The sequence below is a fragment of the Rhyacophila brunnea genome, unplaced genomic scaffold, assembly GCF_057557595.1.
Source record: "Rhyacophila brunnea isolate RB1 unplaced genomic scaffold, BYU_Rbru_1.0 scaffold_50, whole genome shotgun sequence".
Taxonomy (NCBI): domain Eukaryota; kingdom Metazoa; phylum Arthropoda; class Insecta; order Trichoptera; family Rhyacophilidae; genus Rhyacophila; species Rhyacophila brunnea.
Genome location: NW_028233171.1, coordinates 266958 through 283094, shown reverse-complemented (window position 1 = coordinate 283094; position 16137 = coordinate 266958).

Here is a 16137-nt window from a genome sequence, read left to right as displayed (position 1 = left end):
TTGCATATATCTATATAACCAAATTCTGTTTAAAGGGATTAAATAAAGTTTTGAATGTTTATATATCACTTTAATAGGATTTCAATTTAATGAATCGATTTGGTTTTGGTGTTAAAAAATAGAAAAATATGTTTTTAAATCTAATTCAAGCCGCTTAAAATTATTATACCATTATTTTATACGAATCTGTCAATGTTGGGTTGAATCTAAAAAGAAAACATGGCAAAAAAAAGGCTTTGATACATCATTTACAATATACACGCACTGAATTCTCATTTTAATAAGGGATTTTACAGAAGAGAATCATTATGATAAAACATCAAAGATTTTCATCATATTTTTAATGATAATAAAATTATACATAGATTCAATGTAATATTTGACGATGCTATTATGCTTTATAAGAAAATATCATCATGTAAAAATAGCTTAAATGAATAAACAATTTCTTCTGAAATATATTTGTATTTTCAAACGTTGTTAAAAATATTGTGATGCGACTGTAATTGGTAATATATACGAAAATCAAATAAAAAATGTAATAAACTATAAATTTTATTATGTAAATCCTTAATAAAATTTAATTTGTGGTTTTAAACAATTATTGTGTTGAATAATATAATAAATTAAACTATGATTTTGATATTCTTTTAAACACCCTAAGATAATAGTTATTATTAAAAATAAAATAAAAAATTCCTATCTTGAAGGGAAATTATATCTGGTATTTATAAGATTAAAGGTTTACAAATGTATATTGTAATTGATTTTAAAATAAAGATGCGATTCAATCAGGTGTAAATACATTGACACAAACATTATAAAGAAATAAATTCATATAGTAAGTTTTTTTTATGATTTTGTGATGTACCCTTCTCTATCATTAGAAGTAAAGGGTAAAGTGAATGGTTTAATCTTGTATAAACTTATCTATAAAATAAGCGCATATAGTATGTGTCAAATTTTTTGATTTAAAATTTACTTGTATTTTCCTTTCAATGGATGAAATACTCTATGCGCCTATAATTAAAATTTGGAACACGTGATATGTATTTATGTTTGTCAAAAACAAAAATCAGACGAAATTCCAATCTACATCTAAATTATTTAATAATTTGACTTTTTTTTATAAATTTAAATATAACTGGGTACTATATGCAATAAAATATATATTGAAAATATAGTATAGGTATCAGATCATTTAGTAGCAATTTTCTTACCATATAATGCAACATTTACCTTGAATTTTTAAACTAATTTCTTCTGGTGATTTGAAGTTTGATACGACGAAACAAGAAGTATGTATTTATATAAGACAAAATTGTATCCATAATGTAATTTATATATTTTATTGCTTTTGGTATGTATTTTTTTATTAGTTATCTTTTTTTCTATACTTTGGAATTGAACTGTGCAGGAAAATTTTATCATTAATTTAGATATGATTCATATTATACATTTTTTTAATTTATTAAAATTAAATTTAGTAAATTTTTTGATATGCATTTGGTATAAGTCTTAAATATATTCATAAAATAATGAGCCTCTATCACATGCAATTATATTTTTATTTTAAACTGTTGTTTATTCTTAGGCTGTTTATATTTATATTTCTGAAAGAAAATTATTGTAATTATTAAATCCTTGATTTTATTATAATAAATCATATGCTCATTAGTTAATGTATAGATTATAATTTCGATTATAATGCTTTATGTAAGTAGAAATAGTAATTTTCATGCTTTAGAATATTAATATTAGAGCTCTTCAATTTATTATATATATTAGGCACCCTTTACCCATGGATTTTAGTGATACACCAGCATACAAAGATATTTTTAACTTTGTAAAGAATATTAATATTTCAATAAGAAGGGGCAAGCAAAGAATCTCACCACAAATCAACGATTTAATTTTACATCTTTATAATATAAATAACAAGATAAAACTCCACACAACAGCACAAAGATTTGGAAACACTGCCTTCAGAGATTTTTACGATAAAGTTAATAAAAAATCACTTAGTTTAATCACAAAAATATCGCCTAAATGTACAGAAGAAATATCGATTTATCTCAAAGAATCTTTTGGAAACAAAACGCGTATAGATTATGGCACTGGACATGAAGTTAATTTTTTATGTTTTTTGTATTGTTTATTTAAAGAGAATATCATACTAATTGATGAATGCTATTTTTCATTGATAAAATATTTTGATTTGGTTAGAGACATAATTTATAAATATAATTTAGAGCCAGCTGGAAGTCACGGTGTTTGGGGAATCGACGACTACCAAATGCTTCCTTTTCTTTACGGAACAGCTGAACTCATTGATTATGATATTTCGTTTGATGAAATTTTAAAAGAAACAAACAGCAAAACATCTTTATTTAAAGAATTTGGATTTTTCAAGTGTTTACTTTTCTGTTATAAACACAAATGTGCCGCTAGAAAGGTTTCTTTTGAGGTTCATTCACCTATGCTTTATAAAATGGTGGATATGAATTGGAATCAGATGAACTCAGAATTATTGAAAAGATTTCGAGAGGATGTTCTTGAAAACGGTGCGATGAATCAACATTTCATTTTTACGAAGTATTTACAAAAATGATTGTTTAAATATAATCAATTCTGTTAATTAAATTATAAGTATATGAATATGATCAATTTTATTCGTGTTTTAATTTGATTTTTAGCTATTTATAGTTGTCAAAGCTGAATTTTAGGTTGCTATATAAACAGATTCGTCAGATTCTTATTTCCACTTCATCATGTTTTCTATTCTCTTTGTTGCATCTTTTTTATTCAATATTTATTAATTCAAGTGTTTTCCTCTATCCTATCGTTTGAGTGTAAGCTTCTGCTTATACTAGCATTCTTAACTCCTTAGTATACGAATCATGGTATAATATTATGAATATAAAGATCTACACCAAAATTATGAATTGTATTTTTATTTATGGGTTATTTTAGTATTTTGGCTTTTATCACCGAACATAACGTGATTGGTTAACCTTTGGGCTTACATATCTATGCTCTTGATTATATTCTCTTCTCTTAAATCTTCCTCTTTACCTTTCCTTTTTCAAGTCCTATTAGTAGAAGATTTTTCTTAATCGTATATTTTATGTATATACTACGGTTATAGAGTGTATAATTAAATTAGTTTTATTTATAGTTAAATTTGGTTTTGTGATTTTAGATTTTTTTTCTTCGCGTTTAAATCGATTGAATTCTCGTGAACACATAATATCTATAATTTTGGTTATATTCTCTTCTCTTAAATCTTATTCTTTGGCTTTCCTCTTTTCAAGACCCATTAGTAGATGATTTTTTCTTAATCCTTTAGTTTAAAATTTAATATAGATTTGGTTTATGGCTTCTAGTTCTCATAGGTACCTTTAATTATTTTGTGCAGCCCCTCTATCCCATGTTAAGGCATATGGTATAATCTTTATGCTACATTTGTACATTAATGAAAATTTAGATGCTGTAAATCATATTTTCATAGTTTTCAATTTTCGAACATTATTATATTATCCATACTAGTTACACCGATTTCTATTAACGTGATACCCAAATTATTAAAAAAAAAAAATTATGATTAAAACACAAAAATGTCATTTTGATGTTTTTGATCGCATTAATACAAATAAAAGTTTGAAACATTTTAATTTAAGTTTTTAACTATAAATTAGCAATTAATCACATCAAAAACATCTTAATAAGAAGTAACCCATAAAACATTGTTATTTTGTGAATCTTGGTATTTGGGCATTATTATACTATTATTTTATTTATGGGTTAATTTTTGATTTGACTTATATATTTTCTCGAACAGATTATGTGATACAATCCTTAGAGCAAAATTCATCGATACTTTTTACTATTCTTCCTCTGCTATATCCTCATCGATAATCATTCTTCTCTTAAGACTTATCAGTTCAAGATTCTTTCTCAATCTTTGGAGCAAACTTTATCAATGCTTTTACTATCTCTTACTCCGCTATATACATATCGATACCTTTTTCTCTCAATACATATCAGTTCACGAGTATTTCTAAATTCTATGGTTTGTATATATGCGGGAATTTCGACTATTTATTTATGTTAAGTTTATTTTTATCAATTGTATCTATTTAGACGTGTTCAGTCCATTAGGAATATTGCACAAGTCCTTGATGTATCTTTTGGCACCCCCCTGATCTATCTTCATTCACTGCTCTTCTTCTCTCAAATAAGATGAGTTCGAGTGTCTTGCAGAGTGTGAAAGCTTGCATGTATGCTTCTACTTCGTCTAGGATTTTTAACTCCTTCTGATAATTTTTATTCGGATATTTTATATATATTTGTACATAACCTTAGTTGTGTTGTTAGGATATTAAAGGGTTAGTAATACCAGCAGAAGCGAGCGCACAAACAAAATATGGGATTGAAGAAAAAACTTGAATTTGAAAGTCTTAAAAGAAGAATATATATAATGTGATTTGTAAAGATGATGGCCTAATAGAAGCATCAAGCAAGTCCGTTATTCAAAGCAATATAAAGTTTTTCTTAATGAATTTAGAAATCTAAAAATCCAATTAGTTCATACTCAGTTAGAAATAGTTGATTGAACTTTAAAAATAAATGTATATTATGAATTTTAAATGATTCAAGACAAAAATTATTCCATATGTTATAACATGGGACGGAGTGGTTACACGATATCATAGAAGGTACCTGAAGGAACTAGATGTCACGAACCAGGTTGAGGCATATATTCAAACCTTGGGATTGAGAAAAACCCTTGAATTAATAGGTCTCGAAAGAAGGAGGGGTATTAAAGAAGACTTTGGAGAGGAGAAGATAGCCGAAAGTATAAATACGCTGTGTGTACAGAGAATCAAGCAAGCTGTGCCTGAGAACAAAAACTAAAATTACGACTATAAATATAGCCCTTAAATAAAAAATATTTATATGAATTTTAAATAATTTAATATAAGTTATAAAATCAATAAACAGCTAATTTTGGGTTAAATTAAATTTTTTATGCCTCTAACCCCATAAATATTTGAGAGCCATCTTCAGACTTTTTTTTTCAAATAATTTGATTAAATTTTCATATATAACTAACATAGTTGCATAATAAAACCAAATTTTGAGTGTGAACAGCCATATACTATATTATGCAACTTCTATTTTTACAAAATTATTTGCATAGTTAACTCCATAAATAATTTTGATCATTTAGATTTAATTACAAAACCTTTTTATAGATGTGATGTATGAAAACATCTTTTTTTCTGGTCATCGAAATTGGTAAACAACCTCTTTTTGCTATGAAACGCTTTTTCGCAAGTTGTAAATTTCCCTGTATCTATAAAATAATTTTTATATCTAGTTTAATATAAAATAATAATATGAAGTGGTGTAACTACTTAATACAATTCATACCTTTTAAATAAAATTTAAGTTATAAGGTTAAATATATGGAGCGAAATTTAAGATTATTTTTAGGAAATACTATGCTGGTTAGTGTATCCGAAAAGGCATTTCAAAGGATTACATATGCATAGAACAACTTTATTTTATATACAAAACTATAGAAAAGGGTGCTTCGGATGGCAGATTAGAGCTTAGACAAGCTATGTATAGAATCAATATGCAAAAATAAAAAGGAAGTATTCTGTGCTAAGCAAAAGATAAAAAATGCACTAAAGACCATTTTTTCTAAATATTGCATATTAAATGTATATTTCGTTTTGAAAATAGCTACATATAAAAAAATAAACCATGAATGAGAAGAAAGATTTTTTTCACTCAAACTATAAATCCGTGTTTTGGGAAAACATTGAATTTCAAGACTATTGGAAAGTCTAGAAAACAGACTTTCTGCTCATAAGTAGATGCAAAGAATGCTAGGTCTTTAAAAGCACTGATACAAATTTAATTTGATCTGATATATTCTACTTCTATGCTTCGAAGAAATTTAATTTTTTAAATATATAATATCAGAAAAGAACCAGTTCAAGAATTAATAGAAAATAAACTGCCTGTTATAAAAGTGGATACAAGGATGAAAACAGACATCAACCATGTAATAGTTGACCAATTATCGTTCATTCTATAAAAACCCCTTAAATACGATAAAATAGGAATAACGAGCGTTGCTAATGACTATGAAAAAATGAAAAAAAGGAAAAGGATATTCGCTGCTGATTTTTTTCTAATTTAAAATTACAGGGCAATTAAAATACCGACCTTCAATATAAGGGATAGAGTAGTCACAAAATACATTTGTCGTATATTAAGGAGTGAAAAATGCTCTTGAAAGTACGAGGCATACGCACAAAAATGAAGGATGGTTAAGGCATTGGAGTAGTTTTTTAATGAAAATATAATTGTATGCATGAATATCGGGAATATAATGAGACTGAAAGATGTATAAATTAGTTCCCTCTACAAATATCAAGCTTTGCTTGGTTATGAGAGGAAAGATTAAACAGGCCACAAATAAATTTAAATCAATTTATACCTTATGATTTTTTTTATATAATTTTCTAGATGTGAAACTTAAAGTCTATTTTTTTTTGAGAGTATTTCTCGGCAGTATAATACTAAACACCTTAATTTTAAATTGAAATATCGAAGAACTATGGATGTATCTTTTAATTTAATTGCAGTCTATAGATAGATTTGCCTTTATATAGACACTAGTTCTATAAAATAGCTTATTTTCTTTTGAGCATGATAGAATATATATTTTATTGAAATTGTGCACTATTATGTATTAAATAAAATAAAGCAAACATATGTAATTTAATTTTATAATTTAATTTCATGTGTTGATAATTTTATCGTTTCATTTCATGTGTTGATAATTTTATAATTTCATTTTATGTGTTGATAATTTTATAATTTCATTTCATGTGTTGATAATTTCATAATTTCATTTTATGTGTTGATAATTTTATAGTTTCATTTCATGTGTTGATAATTTTATAATTTCATTTCATGTGTTGATAATTTTATAATTTCATCCATTTTAGCACCATTGATTTTCAATTGGATATTCTTCAATTTACGAGGGAAGTTATAATTAACAAAAAGAAACAAAGAGACACGTATATCAGAACTCGAATACACCAAGATTTAAAAAAGAATTAAATCTATCATTAAATATTTCAGTTTAAAAGGACAATACAAACAAACATAATTCGATTTTTAAATTTTTATACAGAGCAAGTGTTTAAAATTCCAAAGAAAAGAATATGAATATGGGAAGGTCAACAAAAAAATACATATTATACAATATTTTACACCTTCAAAAATGAACAATAATCGAATAGAGATAAACCATTTGTTATCGGATCTCTTCAAAGCTGAAGTTCAACGACGAAGAACTTTGAACGATGAAAGACGAATACTCGATGCACGGGTCATTGAAAATATGTCGAAGCAAGAAAGCGCACTAGAAGTACTTCGATGCTATGAAAAAGAGCCGTCAAGACTTTTAACCAGCACAGATTCGCGAGAATACCCCATAATAATGGGAAACGCAGTTACAAGGATGAGCATACTAGATCTTGGTGTTCTGCCAGATAGAGACTGTAATAAGTATTGTTTAAAGGATGTTATATTTCCACTTGGGTTTAAAGCAAAAAGAAAATACAAACTGCATTTAAAATGTGAGAAAAAGTATACTGAAAATAAAATGTTTTATTTTTGTTATGTTAAGGATGGATGTGAACTCGAAATTATTGGACAGGATGGTGTAAAATGGACAGGCGATTTGTATAGTTTATGGGATATATTTTCAGCCTGTTTTGATGGCCCTTTCCCACCGGAGATACGCAATATAGCGGATTTTTTTGGATTAACACATCCCGCCCTCCAAAAAATGATAGAGAATATGGATGATGTTTCTAGGTTTGTTAATTATATTCCCAGTAGACAGCGAAAATAAATACTCATAAAGTTTTTATAAATAACCGTAAAATATATTTTATTCTCTTAAGTTTATTGAAACAAATAACATACATGAATAAAATTCTTTTTTTTTATAAATAACCGTAAAATATAATTTATTCACTATATTTTATTGAACCGAATAGAATCAATGAATAAAATTCGTTTTTTTCTATAAATAATCAATATATTTTATTCTCTTAACTTTATTGAAACAAATAACATCAATGAATAAAATTCGTTTTTTTTATGCAGTTGATCAAAGTATTTATATTTTTTAATTCTCTTAAGTTTATTGAAACAAATAACATCAATGAATAAAATTCGTTTTTTTCTATAAATAATCAATATATTTTATTCTCTTAACTTTATTGAAACAAATAACATCAATGAATAAAATTCGTTTTTTTCTATAAATAATCAATATATTTTATTCTCTTAACTTTATTGAAAAAAATAGCATCAATAAATAAAATTCGTTTTTTTTCTACAGTTGATCAAATTATATATATTTTCAATCCTTAACCTTATTGAAACAAATAACATCAATGAATACATTTCGTTTTTTTTTTCTATAAATAACCGTAAAATATAATTTATTCTCTTAACTTCAATAAAGAACCCATGTTTTTTTCTTATGTTCAAAAATTATCATACTAAAAATAGAATGCAAATTTTTGTTTTGATGAACTAATTATTCTTTTTTTACCTGTATTAATAATTACACTAACTTAGTAATTTTAAAATAATTGGCCTCGATACATAATGATATGGTTTAAAAAATAGTTAACATGAGAAAATATTAAAAAGTGGAAGAAAGTGAAAATCAAGGGCTATAAAAAATCTAGATCTATGTATTATGTGCATATTATTATACATAAAAATTATATTATTTAATATCTAATGAATTTATATAAAAAACCTAAATTAAAACCAAAAATTTAAAACATAAAAATTTAAGAAAACCCTGCACTATGATTTCTGGTATCATAGGAAATATTTTTTAAAAAAACGAATAATTTTGAAAGAATGGCAGAATTCATCGCCTACAAATTAAAAGATAAATTTACGAAGGCGTAAAATTTTATTTAAATTAAAAATGAACAGTCAAAATATGATACTTATTAACTAAACATCACGATATTTTAATTCAAAAAAAATATTCATGGTTATCTAAAAACCATAATAATTAAAATGCCCATAAATTTTATAATTGTTCTTTTTAAAATTGTAAGGGCCATCTTATAATATATTTAAAGATGTTAATTGATGCGAAAATGTGAAATTGAAATATATTAATTATATTACAGTGAATAGAATAAAAACTTTATATTTATATGTAATTTCTTGGATATCGCAGTGACTACAATTTTGAGGAAAAAATATGCTAGGAAGTCTGGAATCATCGAATAATTAATGAATGTATGCTATTAATTCGTTTCTAAAGACAATTTAAATTATATAATTCCCAAACTATCTCTTGATAAAAGAAACAAGTAAAATATTGAAGTTTAAACTATAATAGAGCCTATATTACTTAATTATTACTTTGCCAATATCACTTAATATGAACTTTTTAAATTTGTTTATATTAAAAATTCGGAACGCCATTTCTGGATAAATTAAAAAAAATCCATTATTGATGTCTAAATATCTCAAGGCTTTCGTGCGTTAATTATAATTGAATTCAGATCTAGGACCCTCATGTGTAATAGTTTTTATGGGTTTACTTTTAATATCAATACAGGGAAATGGGTCATCCTAATTTACAAATCTAAGTAAAATAATACTAGCATACGTCATAACATGAAATATTGTTGTCACAAAATACCATAAGTTGTATATTAAAGAGTTAGGGATGCCTGTAATTGCAGAATCTTACACCCAAAGTAATAAGTTTTGAAATTCAGAGTATACTTTGAGCAATAAAAGATATAATGTGATTAAAGAAGCATTAAGCTATTCTATTCTATGCATAGACATATATTTTTGTATATACGAATTGAAATTTCTATTATTAAATTTACATAAATAATAATCTGTGTATTTTTCTTGAAAAAAAGTGGGGTATCGAAAAAAATGTAAGTGAAGAGGATATAGCCAAGAGTATATATGTGATATGAACACGGTAAATAAATGTAGTTAAGCTTTAAGAAAAAAATATAAAATTAAAATACCGAAATTAACCCATAAATAAAAAGAATAACTATAGATTCTCATAAAAGATATCTGAAAGTCACAAATCAAATTGTTGCATATATTTAAACTATAAGATTGAGTAAAATCTTATGCTAAATGAAATATAAAAAAGTGGGATATGATATGCAGAAGATGTAAGAGAAGAAGGTATGGACAAGAGTATAGGTATGATGTACCCATGGTAAATCAATCAAGTTTAGTTTTTTTTTAGAAAATCCCAAATTTAAACACCAAAATGGTCCAAAACAAAAAAACATATAATTTTAAGATCGTTTCTATATAATTAAAGCCTTTGTTACATAAAACTAAATTTTTTATACTTTAAAGGCAAATAAATTAGCTTGAATGTAGCCGAACTATTATGTAAAAGCTATTTTTTTTTTAATTTCGATAGCATAGATATTTTTTTATGCCTGTTTTTCAAATTTTTGAAATGGATCACCGATTCAAATATTGTATATAATTATATAAATGGTTCTTTCTTTTATAATTTTTTTGTGCCTTTAAAGTTCAAAGCGCAAGAAAGTAATACAAATTGTTCGACACATTCACATATAAAATTCACATAATTTTAGAAGAAGATACCGATTCTTTATAGATTCTAGTGAAGAATTTTGTTCTCAGAAACAAATTTCTTCTTTCTATAAATATTATAAGATAGTTAATATTATATAAAAATAATGGCAATGTGCATTTCTGCTGTTTTTTTGTCTTTCTAATAGTTAAGAAAATAAATTTAATAATTTTTTATCGTAATATAAATAAATTTGTAGGATTTCTATTTATTTAACATCTCTTTATGAATTAATGGTAAAATCTTGGGTAAAGTTTGGTCGAATATGATGAATGAAAAGCCTAAAAAATTGATTTTGTTTAATTTATCAGCATATTTAATGCGTATAAGAAAATGTTGATTATGATATTATGATGAATTCTTAGAAAATCGATCAATTAAAATCCGAAAAAAATAATTAACTAATTAAACAGATAAAAAAAATAAGGATCCATCTTTTTTTTGCTGTGTTTCAAAAATCAAGAAGAGAGAATTTGCGAAAAAATTATAATATACACATAGAAATTTATTTTGTGTTTTTTCCATCAAATATATTACTATTCTGGAGTATTTGTTCTATACTATCGATATATATGCTTTAAAATCTTCTAGGACAATTATTTATTGTAATATAGAATACAAATATACTGAATATAGTGCTCAAGATATATATAAATCTCTTATTGCTTTTATGCTTCTTTTTTGGCATTTTACTACATATTATTTATATTGATTTTACGATTTTTATTAAAATTACAAAAAAATCATTTATATATTCGTAATTAGAAAAATAAAGTAAGACTCTAAAAATTTCATATGTTTAAGGTACATCGTCAGAAAGATCACTAAAGCGCTATTTCGATTGATATATAAATTACTCTTGGGTTTTTACCCACAAAAGCCTCCAAAAAAGAAAAAATATAAATTAAAATGCAAACAGTTATAAGAATAGTTTATTATCTAAATAACCAGATCGAAAAATATTAATGCCCTTAGTGAGTAATGCTTATATCATATCAATATTTTTATGGTATCTTTATCTTTAATAAGAATTTTTTTATGATTTTCTCATTTGTTTCGATGTGTAAATAACATTATTTGCAAATTCTATAAAAAGAAATATATTTTTGATAGTCTCATGTTTGGTGCAAGTCTAAATTTATTTATTATGATGAAAATATATTTCACTGTGTTTAAATTTTAATTAGTAAATAACATTATTTGCAAATTCTATAAAAAGAAATATATTTTTGATAGTCTCATGTTTGGTGCAAGTCTAAATTTATTTATTTGTATGAAAATATATTTCACTGTGTTTAAATTTTAATTTTTTTAATTATAGGAATTAAAATTACATTTTAAAGTAAATTTACAGCTCCAAGTTCAAATATATATGCTTTTAATAAATAGATTATGTATTTTGGCACATATCAGTATTTTTAGAAATAACTACATGATTACAAACGATATTTTGCTAAAAAAGAGCATTTTTAATTCTATTTTGAATAAATATCAAAATACTACAATTCGTATATTATGAAAGGCTTAGAAATGTCAATTGTGCAAACACACGCGCAAACAATATTATTAAGAAAAACACACAAAATAATGCGCCAGGAAAGAATAAGACTCATTGAATAATATTTTAATGATAAAAATTATATAGAAAAATCAAACACATCTCTTTTATGTTGTAATCTAAGGTTTTTCTTGAACATAAATATTTAAAAAACAAATTAATCTGGTAATTAACTAGATATAATCTAGAAATTGAATATTTTTCACTATTTCTATCATTATGTTTACAAATAATTACGCATTCTATAGCTGTTTGTAAAAAATTTCAGCAAGCTAGCCGAATTTCACTAAACTGACTCATTTTATCATGAAAAATTTTTATCTGATGTTTCAAAAAAGCAAATTCTATAACTTTAAAAAAAAGGAAAGACTTTTTTTGAATAACCGAATATTTGGGATTTCTATAGTTTTTTTATTTCATTTGTACATAAAACTTCGTTACTCTTTCGCATGCCTTTTTAATGATATCAGTGCCGCATAAAAATTGATATCGATTACCATGCGAATTTTCTTTGCAAAGACGTCGATTATATTTTTTCATGCACCTTAAACATCGAATATCAAATTTTTAGCTGTTATGTTTATTAAAAGGTATTTTTATCATATATTGAATCCTTTTTCTGTATTACGACACACTAAAATTTTTGATTCCTTGTGAATAAATAATGAACCAACCCCATTGGATATATATAACAAGAAATATTATATCCATAGTAAAAACTGATATAAAAACATCTATTTTTTTTAAGAATCCAAATGAATCTTTCCTTAAATTTTTGGTGATAAAAAGTAAAGTCGTATAATTTAAATATTTTTAAGCATTTTTCATGAACATATTAAATGAAAAAAAACAAGAAATATATTTAAAATAGTTAATATAAATATTATGGCTAATTTATACCTGTTATTATATAAAGAATATCCATAAGAATAAAAACCTATATTTTCTAAATGGATTTTGCGTGTTTTTTTCACACACAATAAAAACTTATAGCAAAATAATCAAAGATATTCTGTTTATAAAGTTATAATTCTATACTTGACCCTTTTGCATATAATCACACTTTAAGCTGAATACAGTAACAAAATTCTAATCGAATTTAATTAAAATTATGATTGTAAATAATAAAACTTACTTTGAATTTGAAGGGGTTTAATGCCAAAAAAAAATATAATACAGCAAAAACTCGTGATCTTTATATTAATATGTGTCCAAAAATATTTTTTTATACAAAGAACATGCGATACATTAGTCATTTATTTCTGGGAACGATAAAAAGAATTAAAAAGTCTATAATTTTTTTGTAAAGATTAAATTGTATGGAAATCGTTCAATCTAGAATCATATCGAGTGAAAGAAATAATTTTGATTAAAATATAGCAAAAAATACAACATTTTAAATATCTTATACCCCTCAAATTTTTTATAGGAAAAATATTAAAAAATTTGCAAGTATCATAAAACAATGTACTGAAAATTTTAAATCACAAATAATTTAGTATAATATACCAGCTATTTAATGTTTAAAACGAAGGCCTCGGTTCATACATCTTTCAATGATAAATAAATTGCTTCATATTCTCATTTACGGTGAATAAAAATGATCGCATTCATTTATCTAAAATAAATTATTTATAACTCGAACTCAAGTCACAAAAAAAGCATGAATACAATTTAAGCCTTTTAAATAAAAGAAATTTATAAATTTTCAATTTTGCATATATGCATTGATTCTTCCTAAATTTTTTACTTTATTATCTGCAATCGATATATTATTTCTAGTATGTTTATTAAAAGCCATTTATCTTGTTCCATTGTAAATAAACAATCGAGATGTTTCTGGATCAAATTTTAAATTAATAGCAAAGTTAAACTTATGCTTCTTATTGTACGATATAAATATTATATATTACTTAAATTATAAATTTATCGGTTTTCTAGAACGTAAATATAAATCAAAAAATCTTATTAGATGATCGATTATAAATACACATTGTTTTCGTCAATAATTTCATAAAGATTCAAAAATTTAAATTAGAATAGATTTTACGGGTAGTATTTCAAAGAATCTTCTACATGTGTCATTCTTTCGAACATAATATCAATTAAAAAAATTTAAATTAAAGTTTTATAAATATAATGCATATAGTGATGGAAGTTTTGTACTTTTCTTCAAAACGGGGTTATATTTTTATTAAAGTAATATAAAAAATTTCCCTCGAAAAACTAATAAGAAACGAATACATCATATAAAGGCTTTTTATCAACAAAATTCGTAAATAAAAACCAACACAGCCTTTAAAGTATAAGCATACAGTTTTTCCTATCTTATCATATAAAATGAAAAATAAAGCATTGTACAGTATTTCTACAAATATAAATAAACATTTAATATTATTCTCAAAGATTTTCAATCTTTTTTTTAGAAAAAATAATATATTAGATATACACATATTTTTATATCTGAAACAAAACTTCTTTTGAGTTTTGATCTAAGCCTCTCAATATGGATTACTGAAATTTTTGTCTAGGAGAGGTTCAATTTCGATATTACGGGGCTTTATCTTGTAAAAAAAGAAAAATTGTGCTTTTTTATTTAACAGAGGATCTGCAATCACATATTAATTTTACCATATTGGAATAGCATGAATTTATCAATACATATCAATCTACGATATCGAATGATGCTTGAAATTTAAAAGATTAACCATGAATAATTTTTTTATTTTGCACACAATTTTTAAATTATTCATGAAAAATTATGCATTTGGAAATTCACAAAAATCAAGTTGAAGGTATTGTTTGTTTAAAAAAAAATATTGTGGCAGGAATTTAATATTTGAATTATTTCAAGGCTTAAATGGTTTTTTAATGTGATATTTGTGGGAAAATTTTTTTATCGAATAATCAACGTTTATTAGTTTATTTATTTATATATAATCTGATAGTTTTCGTAAATATTCGTTTGTGCACAACACACTGTTTTTATCACGAGCAGATTTTACTAATAATTTTTCGATCTTCAGAACCTTCCTATATCTATTATATTCATTTTTCAAGATTATTGAAAATTTTATCGTTTTTTCCTAATTTTTTACTTCAGTTGGAATTGCATATGAATAATATACGATTTATGGGGCCTTTTAATCATCTTATGATCACAATTGTTAACATATTTTACTTTTTGTGTCATAACTTTGTAAACTTGGGTGAGTTCGAACGGCGTTTAGTGTACCATTTAATCGTAAAAAAGTCGTTTGTGCTGAAACTATATAATTTTTTAAAGTTCATTTATAAACTAAAAAAGGTATTTGAAACTAATAAAATTGATAAACTCGAAAATATATAAATGAATAATAACATCGATGCCGTTGAAATCCCGATTGTTCAAAAATTACACTAAAAATGATATAAATTGGAATTCTAAAACATTTTAGAAAATTGTATTAAAATATTTTATTTGAAACATCTCTGAATCCATTTCGAAACAAATATAAATAAGTTATTGGCAGAAAAGGCAATGCTAGATAATATATCTACAAACACACAAATTCTAAATGAGAAGTTAGATTGCATCAAAGGCAAAAAATTACGAAAGGATCATCGTTTACATGAAGAAATTAATGAAATCATAGAAATTTCCGACTATATGGTCAAAGAGATCAAGGTAGTAGGTTCTGATATTAAGAACTATGGCACATTCAAAAAGAAATACAAAGAATATTTAGATACCTATCCAGATCAAAATATCACAAAGATAGATTGCAATAAATTTACATACAACCGGGACATTATAAATACGCCGGAGCAAGTTCTATCTGAAACTTCATCATGTGAAGATTGTTTTAAATCACGA